We start from the raw sequence: 16308 nt of genomic DNA on the forward strand, positions 1-16308 counted from the left end.
CCTGGTCCCTGGGATTCTCCAGGCAAGAACACTGGAGTGGGTTGCCATTTCCTTCTCCAATGTGTGAAAGTGAAAAGTGAAAGTGAAGTCGCTGTCATGTCTGACCCTTAGCGACCCCATGGACTGCAGCCTACCAGGCTCCTCCATCCATGGGATTTTCCAGGCAAGAGTACTGGAGTGGCTTGCCATTGCCGGCAGCTCCAAATATATACCTCCCAGAAAATGAAGCTTCAGACACAGACCCCTCTTACCGCACTGTGGAACCAACCACAGGTTAAAAAAAAAAAAAAAATGGTCTCATGGCCAATGAGGAGTACCTGCCACCAGATCATAGAATGGGCTGGTGCTCCTGTATTGTTCTGTGATACCTTGCTCCCACCTTCCTTCAGAAGTGGGTGACTTGGACTTCCCTGGTTGTCCGGTGGTTAATAATCCACCTTTCAGTGCAGAGGATATTGGTTTAGTCCCTGGTCCAGGAAGACTCCTCATGCCATGTGGCAACTGAGACCGAGCTCTTCAACAAAGCCCACATGCCTAGGGCCTGTCCTCCACAACAAGAGATGCCACCACAATGAGAAGCCTGTGTGTCCCAACTAAAGAGCAGCCCCTACTCGATGCAACTAGAGAAAGCCCAGACTCAGCAAATGAAGACTCAGTGCAGCCAAAAAAAAATAATTAAATAAAATTTAAAAAGAGAAGTAGCTGGTTAGACAGTTGTCCAGGGGTTATGAAGTCTTCTCAGTAGAGTTCCGAGCATATTGGGAGGAAGAGTGTTCTGATTAGTGTCTTTTAATGGAGTCATCTCCTTATGATATAGATTGTGACTTTTGTTTTGCTGTGTACAAATATGTAGCAGATTTCTGATGATCACTCCTGACTGGAGGGCCCTCCCTAGGAAGTTTCAAAAAGGGTGCAGTGTGGCTTGTTTCTTTTATCCCTTGAGGCTTTGAAAGGTTGTTGTTGAACCACGAAAAGACGCTGGGATTCCTGGCCTCCAGAGGAGAAGAATTCAATCTGGGGCCAGAGACGAGGCTTGATCACTCAGAGCTTTTGTGTAAAAAAGTTTTATTAAAGTACAAACGAGACAGAGAAAGCTTCTGACATAGACATCAGAAGGGGGCAGAAAGAATACCCTCCCTGCTAGTCTGGATGTTATATAGCTACTAGCAGTCTGCTAATTAAAGGAAGGAAATGTCTCAAAACTCAGAGGATGGCACCAGGCCCCTCACCCACAAGATGCATTTTGAGATAATCTTGGCACCAGGTGAGTCATCCAGGGCCATAAAACGATTGACATGTATCTTGACGAAAGGCAGATTCCCATACAAATATATAGCTTCATTAACATAGGTTAAGAGAACAATGTATGAGTATAACATACTGGTTTGTCAAGTCAGTTCTGAGCCTTTAGGCAAATCGACTTGAAGACAGAGTCTGGGGTAAATGCACAGTACATTAACATAGCTTAAGACAAACATTTCCATAAGAAAAATTCATTGCTTAGCTCAAGGTTTGAGAATAGTTAAGTTCAGGTGCAACCAGGTGTCATTATGGCAACACAAAATTTTAACAGAAACCTCTTTTTAAATTTGTATAGAAAAGGGGGGGAAAATATATATATATATATATATCCCACTAGTTTGTTTCCTCCTGCCGCTTAAGAGAGAGATAAAAAATGTCTGACACTTGCAGCCTATTTCCTTTGTTTGGAGACCCCTGGTCTTCCTACCTGTTACCCTCTCAGCTTCACCAGGTTACTAACCTCCTTTCTGAAGAATAAAAGGTACTCAAGTGCTTTTGTGTTAATGGAGCCATCCTTGCAGGCATCCCAAGGAAACCAGTTGACTGAAAAGAAGTAGTCTTGGCCATGTCCACATATCTGACTGGAGGAGTCCAGTAATAAAGACTTGCAGTTCATTAGGAGAGAGTTTATTCCTTGAACTGGAAATCCAGCATTCTGGAGGGGTATGAGGTAGAGTGGGGTACAGTCTCCACCTGTGATTTTTGACAGGGACTGGGTTTGAATGCCCTCAGGATGCTATTTCACCTCTGAACTAGGTGGTGGTCTTATGGCATTGGGCAGAAGACAACACAGCAGCTTGAGTGTCTGCACATTTACAAGTTACAAGTTACACGATCTACAGTTACAAGCATTATCTACTATATTTCAGCCTCCTAGCAACCTTGAGAGATGAGAGTAAACCCTAGCATTATAGATAAGAAAACTGAGGTTCAGTGTGTTAAAGTGTATGCTAAAGTTCCACAGATGCTGGTCAGTGTTAGGAGCCCTAACATCTGAGTAGCTGTGATAGGCCTGAGATCTTGCTTAGGCCTAAGTTTCAATTTCCTGGAGATAGGGTGGAGGCTACGTTCATAGAAACTCCTCCCTAAGAAGATCCCGCCGGCGCCAAGAATTAAGAAACTCCTCCCTAGAAAAATCCCGCCGGTGCCAAAATCGGGCCAATCAGAAGAAAAAGGGAAATCCCCCAGAGAAAACCCCGCACGGGTATAAACTGGCCAATGAGCTTCCGCGTGCGCATGAATTGGCCAATGAGCTTCTGCCAGCTTGATCTTTTGAACAGAAATAGGTGCTTATGTAACCTGAGACTATAAAAACCGCTGTAAGCTGGGCTCCGGGCTCTTGTCCGCATTCCACTGTGCTGGGAGGGGCAGGAGCCCTAGCTCGAGCTAGACATAAACCCCATTCTTGCTTTTGCATTGCTGCGAGTGTCTTATTCTACCAGTTAAGGGGGACCGGACTCAGGGCATAACAGTCAGCAGAATCTGCTCCCACTGCACATTGCTGGGGAGACAGGCTTGGCTAACTCACCGTGTGCCTGTGTACTTGTTACAGTCACTTTCCTCTGAATTCCTCTGAATCCTATCTAAGGAATGGGAACAATGCCCCACCCCTTTACACATTAAATATAAAATATAATTATTTTAAATGAAAATACCAATATCTGAAATATTTAGGGACCTGATTTTTTCCCTTTTCTTCTGCTGATTCTTGTTTGTGGTGCCTTATTTCATTTTGTGTTTTCTGTTTTAAGTTTCCCTGAGCTCCTGTCTTTGGAGAATTTCTTGGTATTTCTTGGAGATTTCTCTTGAGGCTGGATTGAGATAGATTTCTTCCAGATTTTATACATATGCTTCTGTCAGGTGCTTCCAAAACCAGCATCATCTTAAACTGAATTCTTAGCTTGAGGTTTTATTTTGTTTTGTTTTTTGGGGGGGTGTTCCTCTCAGTTAATTTATATTCAAATTCCAAATTCATCTGAAGTCCTACTGATTGAATTTCAAGGGAAATGTTTTCCACTACACTTAATATTACTTATGAAACAGCAAAGATCGGGGAGTTTTTTGTCTCTTATTTTCTTCATTTTATTCTTAGATTAAGGGTATTGCATGCTGGGATTAGAATTTTATTAGATTTTTATGTTGTTGGATTCTCTACCTTGATGAGGCCCTAGGATATCTGGAGCTGCCCATACCCCATTAGTTAATGCAAACTAAAGGTCAGTTAAATAAGCAGGGTGACAATATACAACCTTGACGTACTCCTTTTCCTATTTGGAACCAGTCTGTTGTTCCATGACCAGTTCTTACTGTTGCTTCCTGACCTGCATACAGGTTTCTCGAGAGGCAGGTCAGGTGGTCTGGGATTCCCATCTCTTTCAGAATGTTCCACAGTTTATTGTGATCCATACAGTCAAAGGCTTTGACATAGTCAATGAAGCAGAAATAGATGTTTTTCTGGAACTCTCTTGCTTTCTCCATGATCCAGAGGATGTTGGCTATTTACATCATGAGGAACACTGGGCTGGAAGAAGCACAAGCTGGAATCAAGATTGCTGCGAGAAATATCAATAACCTCAGATATGCAGATGACACCACCCTTATGGCAGAAAGTGAAGAGGAACTAAAAAGCCTCTTGATGAAAGTGAAAGAGGAGAGTGAAAAGTTTGGCTTGAAGCTCAACATTCAGAAAACGAAGATCATGTCATCTGGTCCCATCACTTCATGGGAAATAGATGGGGAAACAGTGGAAACAGTGTCAGACTTTATTTTTTTGGGCTCCAAAATCACTGCAGATGCTGATTGCAGCCAGGAAATTAAAAGACGCTTACTCCTTGGAAGGAAAGTTATGACCAACCTAGATAGCATATTAAAAAGCAGAGACATTACTTTGTCAACAAAGGTCCGTCTAGTCAAGGCTATGGTTTTTCCCGTGGTCATGTATGGATGTGAGAGTTGGACTGTGAAGAAAGCTGATCGCCGAAGAATTGATGCTTTTGAACTGTGGTGCTGGAGAAGGCTCTTGAGAGTCCCTTGGACTGCAAAGAGATCCAACCAGTCCATTCTGGAGGAGCTCAGTCCTGGGTGTTCATTGGAAGGACTGATGCTAAAGCTGAAACTCCAATACTTTGGCCACCTCATGCAAAGAGTTGACTCACTGGAAAAGACTCTGATGCTAGGAGGGATTGGGGGTGGGAGGAGACGGGGACAACAGAGAATGAGATGGCTGGATGGCATCACCGACTCGATGAGTTTGAGTGAACTCCGGGAGTTGGTGATGGACAGGGAGGCCTGGCGTGCTGTGATTCATGGGGTCACAAAGAGTCGGACACGACTGAGCGACTGAACCGACTGACTGAAAGGTCAGTTTCCCTGAAGCTTGACAAATTCCTCCTTGGAAGAAGTCATCCTACCTCTGTGCGTTCCTGCTTTCTTTAGATTTTGGCTTCCTTCCTGTATGTCTTATCTTTATGCAAACTCAGTGATGTACTCAAAACATGGAGAATCTAAATTATTAGCTAAACTAATAGTTAAATTAATAATTTTCAACGGGAATGATATTCAAGGTAACCAGATAATCATAGTGCTGAAATCCAAATTCAGTATTCAATACTCTTATGTTTTCACTGTAGATAAGCATAACTTTGTGACTAACACTAGTTTTCTTCCCAGAGTAATTTTATTTTTTATCTCACTGAGCTATTATAATATTGACTATAAACAGTGATGCCAACAACTTATTTTGTTTCTGATTTCAAAAGGACTGCTAACATTTTACCATCAAGTATGTCTGATATAGCTTTTTAATTAATTTATTTTTTGTGGTAAAAAACATGTAATGTAAAATTTCCCATATTAACTACTTGTAAGTGTACTGTTTGGTAATGCTAAGTCTATTCAAACTATTGTGAAACAGATCTCTATAGCTTTTTCATCATACAAAACCAAAATTCTATCCATTGAACAATTCCTGATTTCTCCCTCCTCTGGTCCCTGGATAGCACTGTTCTATATTCTGTTTCTATTAGTTTGACTATCGGGTTCATAAACACTGGGAGAGATGACTGTTTTTTCATTGCTCAAATTTCAACAGAAGGTCACAAAGCATACAAAGAAAATACAGATCCTTGAATTACCTACAAAGAATTTAAAATAACCACCTTAAAGGTGCTCAATGAATAAAAAGAAAACACAGAAAATTAAATGACATCAGAAAAATCATGCATGAAAAAACAAGAATATCAACAAACTCTAAAAAAGAACTATCAGTAATTTTGGAGCTGAAACCAGAATTGAAAGAGACACTTGTACCCCAGTGTTCATTGCAGCACTGTTTACAATAGCTAGAACATGGAAGCAACCAAGATGTCCATCAGCAGACAAATGGATGAAGAAGTTGTGGTACATATACACAATGGACTATTACTCAGCTATAAAAAAGAACACATTTAAGTCAGTTCTAATGAGGTGAATGAAACTGGAATCTATTATACAGAGTGAAGTAAGTCAGAAAGAGAAACACCAATACAGTATATTAACGCATATACATGGAATTTAGAAAGATGGTAACGATGACCCTATATGCAAGACAGCAATAGAGACACAGATGTAAAGAACAAACTTTTGGACTCTGGGAGAAGGTGAGGGTGGGATGATTTGAGAGAATAGCTTTGAAATATGTGTATTATCATATGTGAAACAGATCGCCAGTGCAGGTTTGATGCATGAAGCAGGGCACTCAAAGCCAGTGCAGTGGGACAACCCAGAGGGATGGAATGGGAAGGGTGGGGGGTAGGAGTTCAGGATGGGGGGACACATGTACACCTGTGGATAATTCATGTTGAAGTAGGGCAAAACCCACAACAATATTTTAAAGAAATTGGCCTCCAATTAAAATAAATCAATTAAAAAAAAGATTATCAGTGAAATTCTCAGCAAAATTCTTTCAGATGAGAAGGAAGTGGGATGATATATTCAAAGTGCTGAATGAGAAAAAAAAACTGCCAAACACAAAAGTTATATCCAGAAAAACTGTCCTTCAAAACTGAAGGAGAAACTTAGGTGTCATTGATAAACAAAAGCTGAGGGAGTTAATCACACTGGACCTGAACTAAAGAAAAGTAAAGGGGATGTCTTTACATTGAAAAGAAAGGTGATGACACAGCAATAGAAAACCATATGAAAACATCAAGCTTTCTGATAAAGAAAAAATCAGACAAATATAGTCTTTTAGTATTATAATGTGTTCAGTTCAGTTCAGTTCAGTCGCTCAGTCGTGTCCGACTCTCCGCGACCCCATGAATCACAGCACGCCAGGCCTCCCTGTCCATCACCAACTCCCGGAGTTCACTCAAACTCATGTCCACAGAGTCGGTGATGCCATCCAGCCATCTCATTCTCTGTCGTCCCCTTCTCCTCCCGCCCCCAACCTTTCCCAGCATCAGTGTCTTTTCCAGTGAGTCAACTCGTCGCATGAGGTGTCCAAAGTATTGCAGTTTCAGCTTCAGCATCAGTCCTTCCAATGAACACCCAGGACTGATCTCCTTTAGAATGGACTGGTTGGATCTCCTTGCAGTCCAAGGGACTCTCAAGAGTCTTCTCCAACACCACAGTTCAAAAGCATCGATTCTTCGGCGATCAGCTTTCTTCACAGTCCAACTCTCACATCCATACATGACCACGGGAAAAACCATTTTCGGTACAGAATTTAAGGGACAAAAGCATAAAAAAACTATAAACTTAATAAATATACACTATAAAAATATATAATTGTGACAGCAATAACATAAAATGGGGGTGGAGAAGCAAAGGAGTGAAGTTTTTGTGTTCAACTGAGATTGTTATCAGTTCAAAATAGATTGTTATAACTTTAAAATGCTTCTTCTTATTATCCCTATGGTAGTGAAAAAGAGAGTATCTACAAAAGATACTTGAAAGGAATCAAGAAAGGAATGAAAGCACGTCGCTACAAAAAAAAATCAATGAAATACAAAAGAAGACAGTAAGAGAAGAACACGGGAAAAATGGATGGAGATGAACAAAATGGTAATATTAAATTCTCTATGATAACTAAGAGTAAATGGACCTAACTCTCCAATCAGAAGACATAGATTGGCTGAATGAGTTTAAAAATAAAACAAACAATCCAACTATATGCTGCCTACAAGACTCTCTTTAGATCTAAGGAAACATATAAACTGAAAGTGAAATAATGGAAAAATATATTCCATGTAACCAATAGAGAGCAGGGTGGCCACACTATACAACACAAAATAGGTTTTAAGTAATAACAACATAGAGGCCAGTGGAGAAATAACTCCAGAAAGAATGAAGAGACAGAGCCAAAGCAAAAATAACACCCAGTTGTGGATGTGATTGGTGATGGAAGTCAAGTCCGAAGCTGTAAAGAACAATATTGCATAGGAACCTGGAATGTTAGGTCCATGAATTAAGGTAAATTGAAAGTGATCAAGCAGGAGATGGCAAGAGTGAACATCAAATCCCTGAAATAAATGGACTGGAATGGATGAATTTAACTCAGATGACCATTCTATCTACTACTGTGAGCCAAATCCCTTAGAAGAAATGGAGTAGCCCTCATAGCCAACAAAAGAGTCCAAAATGCAGTACTTGGGTGCAATCTCAAAAACGACAGAATGATCTCTGTTTGTTTCCAAGGCAAACCATTCAATATCACATTAATCCATGTCTGTGATACTGTGTATCACAGTATACTGTATATTATATCATAGTATATACTGTATATATACTGTGATACTGCCCTGATCAGTAATGCTTTAGAAGCTGAAGTTGAATGGTTCTATGAAGACCTATAAGACCTTCTAGAACTAACAGCCAAAAAGATGTCCTTTTCATTATAGGGGACTGGAATGCAAAGCAGGAAGTCAAGAGATACTTGGAGTAACAGGCAAATTTTGCCTTGGAGTACAGAATGAAGCAGGGCAAAGTCTAATAGAGTTTTGCCAAGAGAACGCTCTGGTCATTGCAAACACCCTTTTCCAACAACACAGGAGAAGACTCTACACATGGATATCACCAGATAGTCAATACTGAAATCAGATTGATTATATTCTTCATAGCCAAAGGTAGAGAAGCTCTATACAGTCAGCAAAAGCAAGACTGGGAGCTGATTGTGGCACAGATCATGAACTCCTTATTGCCAAATTCAGACTTAAATTGAAGAAAGTAGGGAAAACCACTAGACCATTCAGGTATGACCTAAATCAAATCCCTTATGATTATACAGTGGAAGTGACAAATAGATTCAAGGGATTAGATATGATAGACAGAGAGTCTGAAGAACTATGGATGGAGGTTCCTGACATTGTATAGGAGGCAGTGATCAAGACCATTCCGAAGAAAAATGCAAAAAGGTTGTCTGAAGAGGCCTTACAAATAGCTGAGAAAAGAAGAGAAGTTAAAGGCAAAGGAGAAAAGGAAAGATATACCCATTTGAATGCAGAATTCCAAAGAAAAGCAAGGAGAGATAAGAAAGCATTCCTCAGCAATCAATGCAAATAAATAGAGGAAAACAACAGAATGGGAAAGACTGGAGATATCTTCAAGAAAATTAGAGATACCAAGGGAACATTTCATGCAAAGATGGACTCGATAAAGGACAGAAATGGTATGGACCTAACAGAAGCAGAAGATATTAAGAAGAGGTGGCAAGAATACACAGAACTCTACCAAAAAGATCTTCATGACCCAGAAAACCACGATGGTGTGATCACTCACCTAGAGCCAGACATCCTGGAATGTGAAGTCAAGTGGGCTTTAGGAAGCATTCCTATGAACAAAGCTAGTGGAGGTGACGGAATTCCAGCTGAGCTATTTCAAATCCTAAAAGATGATGCTGTGAAAGTGCTTCACTCAATATGCCAGCAAATTTGGAAAACTCGGCAGTGGCCACAGGACTGGAAAAGGTCAGTTTTCATTCCAATCCCAAAGAAAGGCAATGCCAGAGAATGTTGAAACTACACCATTGCGCTCATCTCACATGCTAGCAAATTAATGCTCAAAATTCTCCAAGCCAGGTTTCAACTGTATGAGAACCATGAACTTCCAGATATTCAAGCTGGATTTAGAAAAGGCAGAGGAATCAGAGATCAAATTGCCAACATCCTCTGAATCATAGAAAAAGCAAGAGTTGCAGAAAAACATCTACTTCTGCTTTATTGACTATGCCAAAGCCTTTAACTGTGTGGATCACAACAAACTGGAACATTCTTAAAAAGATGGGAATACCAGACCACTTTACCTGTCTCCTGAGAAATCTGTATGCATGTCAGGAAGCAACAGCTAGAACTGGACGTGGAACAACAGAGTGATTCCAAATTGGGAAAGGAGTACATCAAGGCTGTATATTGTCACCCTGCTTATTTAACTTATATGCAGAGTACATCATGTGAAATGCTGGACTGGATGAAGCTTACCAGGAGAAATATCAATAACCTCAGATATGCAGATGACAGCACCCTTATGGCAGAAAGTGAAGAAGAAACAAAGAGCCTCTTGATGAAGTTGAAAGAGGACAATGAAAAAGTTGGCTTAAAAGAGGACAATGAAAAAGTTGGCTTAAAACTCAACATTCAGAAAACTAAGATCATGGCATCCAATCCCATCGCTTCATGGCAAATAGATGGGGAAACAACTGAAACAGTAACAGACAGTAGAGACAAAAAATAGCATAATGATTAGAAAGTCAACTTACTAGGAAGATATAGCAAATATCAATATGAATGTATCTAATATAAGAGGTCTCCAACATGAGACAACAGACAGAACTGAAGAAATAGATAGTAATGCAGTCATAAGTCATAAGTGAAACTGTAAGTTGCTCAGTTGTGTCCGACTCTTTGCAATCCCAAGGGTTGTAGCCCACCAGGCTCCTCTATCCATGGAATTCTCCAGGCAAGAATACTGGAGTGGGTTGCCATTTCCTCCTCCGGGACATCTTCCTTACCCAGGGATTGAACCTGCATCTCCTGAGTCTCCTGCATTGGCAGGAGGATTCTTTACCACTTAGGTAAACAGGAAGCCCAAATCAACAGCTAGGGATTGGGTAAAATAACTTGCTTGGACCTCTGGATATTAGTCAAAGATCTATAGCAACAAAGTGAATGCCTTATCAAGAAAAAGTCACTCTCTGGGAATTCCCTGGTGGTCCAATGGTTAGAACTCTGTGCTCCCATTGCAGGGGGCACAGAGTTTGATTTCTGGTTGGGGTAGGAAGTTTTGTGCCATCTGCTTCTAAGTCTTACACCATCTCCTCCCCAGCACATCATGATGCACTTTGAAGAAGTGATGGTCAGTTCCCAGTTCCCTTCTGTGATGCACAGAGAGTAGAGTGGATCAAATAAGCAACATTCGAACCTATCTGGGAATCGCCTGACAGACTATTCTCTGGGTCACCTAACTCAGACCTCTTACAGTCAAAAATGGCATAGCTAATACCTAAGGCTAGAAGGCGATGGCACCCCACTCCGGTACTCTTGCCTGGAAAATCCCATGGACGGAGGAGCCTGGTAGGCTGCAGTCCATGGGGTGGCTGAGAGTCGGACACGACTGAACGACTTCACTTTCACTTTTCACTTTCATGCACTGGAGAAGGAAATGGCAACCCACCCCTGTGTTCTTGCCTGGAAAATCCCAGGGACGGGGGAGCCTTTTGGGCTAACATCTATGGGGTTGCACAGAGTCAGAACACGACTGAAGCGACTTAGCAGCAGCAGCAGCAAGGCTAGAAGAAGCATAGGGAATCAGTGGGCATGGCTTGTGAAAACCACAGGAACTACTGCAAACACTTAGGGCAAGAGATTATTAATTGATGGATACAGTAGAATAGATAAGAACCCAAGAAGAAGCAGGAGTGAGAATCTCAGGGAAATTAAGACATTGAGATGCAGCTATGTATATGGAGCAATCAGACAAAAAGCATACAGCCAGGCCCAGAGAGGGTACAGGCTTTGAAAAGGTCTGATAAAACCTTATATTTTTATATCAGGCTGATTGGAGGTCTTACCCAGTGCCTGACAAACTGCCAACACAAAGAGAGGTGACTATTTTTACAAATTAACATTTTTCAACAAAAGATCACAAGGCATATATAAAAAATGAGGAAACACAGGTCATTCAAAGGAACAGTTTAAATCTCCAGAAACAGTCCCTAAAGAAACACAGGCACCAGACTAACTATAAAAAAGACTTTATAATAACCATTTAAAAAAATAATAAAAGAGGTAAAGAAAGACACAAAAAACTAAAGTATATTTTAAAAATGATATATACACACAACTAGAATACCAAGAAAGCATAAAAAAAGACCCAAACAAATTCTTTTTTTTTTTTTCAAACAAATTCTTGAGTTAAAAAATAAAGGCATTGAAAAAACTGACAAATGGTTTAATAGTAGACTCCTTTCTAAGGAAATAAAGAATCAGCAAACTTGAAGGTAGATAATTTGGAATGAATAAATCTGAGTTATAAAAAGTAATTTAAAAAAATTTTTAATAAGAAATTAAAAAAGAAAAATTTAAGTGAACAGAGCCTAAAGGACTTATGGGACTCTGTCAGGTGGAATCATGTACACATTATGGAAGTCCTAGAAGGAAACGAGAAAAGGGCAGAGGACTTGTGTGAAGAAATAATGGCTAAAAACTTACCAAACGTGATGGAAGTCCTAATCTACAAATTCAAAAAGCTCAACATATTTTAAGTAAGATAAATCCAAAGAGAATCACAGTCATTATAATCAATTGTCGCATATTATAATCAATCACACATTATAATTAAGTTAGTAAAAGACAGAATTTTGAAAGCAGCAAGACAAAAGAAATTTTTCTTGTACAAGGGATCATTAATAAAATTATAATTTCTCAGGAGAAACCTATCCAGCAAGACTGTCCTTCGAAAATGAGAAATAAACACATTCCAAAATAAAGAGAAACTGAGAAAGTTTATTACCACTAGATCTCTGTATGAGATCTAATATCTAATGCTAAAGGGGGTCCTTAAAGTTGAAATATAAGAATGTAAGACTACCTAGGAGCCATAAAAAATATAAAGTTCTTCTATAATGATGAATAGACAAATATAAAAGCCAGTATTTTTAAAATATTAGATTATAATGCCAGCTTTATTTATTTATTGAAGTATAATTCATTTACAAAGCTATATTAATTTCGGGGATACAAAAGAGTGATTCAATATTTTTATAGATCACGCTTCATTTAAAGTTATGAAATATTAGTTATATTTCTTGTGCTTAACATAACTTCATTTTATCCTATGTATTTTATACCTAGTAGTGTGTACCTCTTAATTCCCCTTCCCCTATCTTGCCCCTCCCCACTAACCTCTCCAGACCAGTAACCATTATTTTGTTCTTTGTATCTATAAAGTCTCTTCTGTTTTGTTACATTCATTTTATTTTTTACATTCCACATATTAGCAAAACAGTGTTTGGTTTTCTCTAACTTGTGTCACCAAGTACAATACTCTTCAGGTACATCCATGATGTTCCCAAAGACAAAATTTCATTCTTCCTTATAGCTGAGTAATATTCAATCATGTGTGATTGTTATATCTTTCTTATCTATTCCTCTGCTGATGGGCCTGGTTGTCCATATCTTGGCTATTGTAAACAATGTTATGAATGTTGGGGTGCATATATCTTTTTGAATAACTGTTTTTATTTTCTTAGAATGTACTCAGGAGTGGAAGTGCTGTATCATATGATAGTTCTGTTTTTATTTTTTAAGGAACATCCATACTGTTTTCCATAGTGACTGTACCAATTTATGTTCTCACCAATTTTGTTTCCTTTACTGTACAAAAGCTTTTAAGTTTAATTAGGTCCCCTTTGTTTATTTTTGCTTTTGTTTCCCTTGCCTGAGGAAACAGACCTGAAAAAAAAAATGTTTCTAAGACTTATGTCAAAGAGTATACTGCCTATGTTGGCAGGTAAGTATTGGAGTCACATTCATTAAAACAGCTCCAAATAGTAGCAGATGCTTCTTGTATGTACCAGATCATACCTCTTTAGTCTATCAATTCAAGGAAAACATCCCCGTTAACCCTGGGTGATGGGATGGTTGTAGGAAGGTTAGATGCCCAGTATCCCTAAAAGATGATGCTGTTATTGTGCTGCACTCAATATGGCAGCAAATTTGGAAAACCTAGCAGTGGCCACAGGACGGGAATAGGTCAGTTTTCATTCCAATCCCAAGGAAAGGAAATACCAAAGAATGTACGAACTAACAAACAATTGCACTCATTTTACATGCTAGCAATATTATGCTCAAAATCCTTCAGGCTAGGCTTCAGCAGTATGTGAACCAAGAACTTCCAGATGTACAAACTGGGTTTAGAAAAGGCAGAGGAACCAGAGATCAAATTGCTAATGTCTGCTGGATCACAAAAAAAGCAAGAGAGTTCCAGAAAAACATCTACTTCTGTATTACCGAGTAGGCTAAAGGCTTTGTGTGGATCACTACGAACTCTGGAAAGTTTTTAGAGATGGGAATACATACCACCTGACCTGCCTCCTGAGAAACCTGTATGCAGGTTAAGAAGCAAGTTAGAACCAGACCTAAGACAACAGACTGGTTCAAAATTGGGAAAGGACTACGACAAGGCTGTTTATTGTCATCAGACTTAGCAGCTGAACAACAAACAACAAAAGTCTCCCTCATGGCAGACGTTGCAACCAACCGCTAAGTGGTAGTACAGCCACACCTCTTCTCATTTCTCTTGACTAAGACAGAAGCTCAGTAAAGTGTTTCCATCAATGTGTTCACTGCTTGTTTAACACAGTGGTTTGACCAAGCTCTTCCTTTCAAACTCCACCCTTACTGAATGCCCCGGTCACATGAACCAAACTCTCAGTGACAAATTAACATAGCACACATCTCTTTTAATAGATCCCATTCTTGATGTGTCATCCTCTGTGCATTTCTCTTACTTTAGGACCCTTCCTTGGTATACAGAGATAATATAACTCCTGCTCTTTTGCAAGATTCAAGCCCCGACCCATCAACCTACTCCCATGTGCCATTACCAACTAGGCTACCAAGGAAAAAAGCATTATGGTTGACAATGCAGCCACAACACAATTATTGGACTAATAACACATGATAGAACTTTTAATGTATTAATCCTGTAAACCAAAAGTATGAATAAATATTATGGGTTATTTGAACCCGGGAACGTTTTTTAAGCATGGTTATTTTTGACCAAGGACCATTTGGTATACAAGAGAGATGCTCATGGACATTTTCAACAGGCCCCACTCTGGGTATATATCCAAAGGAAATAAAAATAGGATCTCAAAGAGCAACCTTTACTCATGTTGCAGCATTATTCACAGTAGCCACAAATGAAAACAGCCTAAACTGCTCATTACAGTATGAATGGATAAAGAAGGTGTGATACACAGACACACACAAACACACGCATACATAATAGGATGTCATTCAGCTATGAAAAAGGGTAGTAGGGTAAAGAAACAGGTGTTTGAACAATGACAGTGGCCAGTGGTAATGGCTTGAACAAGATCCAGGTACTTATGTTGAACAGGCTGGAGTCAGGGAGGCTAAAGCCCAGGGCCTGACACGTTGGCCGGTGGTGCCATGGAGACAGGAAAACCTGGAGGTTCTCAGGCTAGTGCCCTGGCAGATATGCTAACAGTCAGGACCTACTCAAGTGGTCAAAAGCTACACTGAGTCTCTCTCCCTGGTTCTGTACCATTGGTGACTGCCCCATCCTCTGTACCTCTGTATTCTGTAATGTTCTTTAACTTCCAGGATACCCAGGGAAGTGCTATGATGGACAAACTCATGGATTCCCTCTTCTACTGCCCTGGGATAAGCCTATTTCCCAGACAGTCACCAAAGCCACAGGGCTAGACCCACAAGCACGTGAAGCCCATGCTCCTTATGACTAGAAAGCATCATAACTAGACAGACACAGAGACACTAGAGAGTGTCGTTTCCTCATCAAAGCAGTTGTTCAGTTTTCTGGCATTCACAACATCACAGTGTTGTCTACAGGTCTGCCACTACATCAGCATTATGACTAGGCATGACAGTCAAGATTATGCTAACATTCTGATGCACAGGTGGGTAAATGTCACAATCTGGACCACAAAGGCAACGTGTCAGTCCCTTAAAAGACACTTATTAAAATTCCCTCATCTTCTCCTCCTAAAATGCTAAGAACAACCCTGAGAAGGTTTCAGAAACCATGGCTCCAGCCACCTACTTCTATGGGAAGGCAGAAACAAGGTATCATAGAGCAGCACAAGAGCAGCAGGCAGCTTCAGGGTGCAGACGGCAGATGATCCCTACCCACCATGGGACTTTTATACCCACTGTTAGTCTCATAGCAGGCCGGTAGGAGTGTGTTTTAGAGGAGACATGTGCTTGGAACAGCCTAGGACCTCAGAGCGAAGTACATGTGTTGGCAGCATGATAAGCCTAGAGTCAAAAATGGCACTGGATCAGGTTCCCATGCCCATCTTAAGGACTCTGCCTCAACTGCTATTGGAAGCATATGGGAGAGACCCAAAGGCACTTGACTGAGAAAAGAGCCCAGAAAAAGAAAACTTCAAAGAATACACAAATGAAGCCAAGGATCAGAACACAGAGAAGCCAAAATCCCAATCCTGGAGTCTGGCTACTTAGCTGGCTTCAGCACTTAGCAGCTGGTCATGTGGTCATGGGCTAGTCACGCACCTCTCTGAGCTTGTCTTCCCATTTGGACCACGAGGATAATGTAGCATCCACCTTCCAGGATCACTGTAAGGAGTCAGCAATATAATGTACACAAACTTCAGCAGCATAATCCTAACTGTAACACAAGACCTAGGATCTCCATAGGAAATGTTCAGTGTAATTTTAAATGATTATTAAAGTGATTATTAGAGTAAATCAAGGCTATATATTGTCATCCTGCTTATTTAACTTATATGCAGAGTACATCATGCAA

Source organism: Moschus berezovskii, chromosome 22 (genome assembly GCF_049115385.1).
Source record: "Moschus berezovskii isolate FMDL1 chromosome 22, NW_MosBer_1.0, whole genome shotgun sequence".
NCBI classification, from domain to species: domain Eukaryota; kingdom Metazoa; phylum Chordata; class Mammalia; order Artiodactyla; family Moschidae; genus Moschus; species Moschus berezovskii.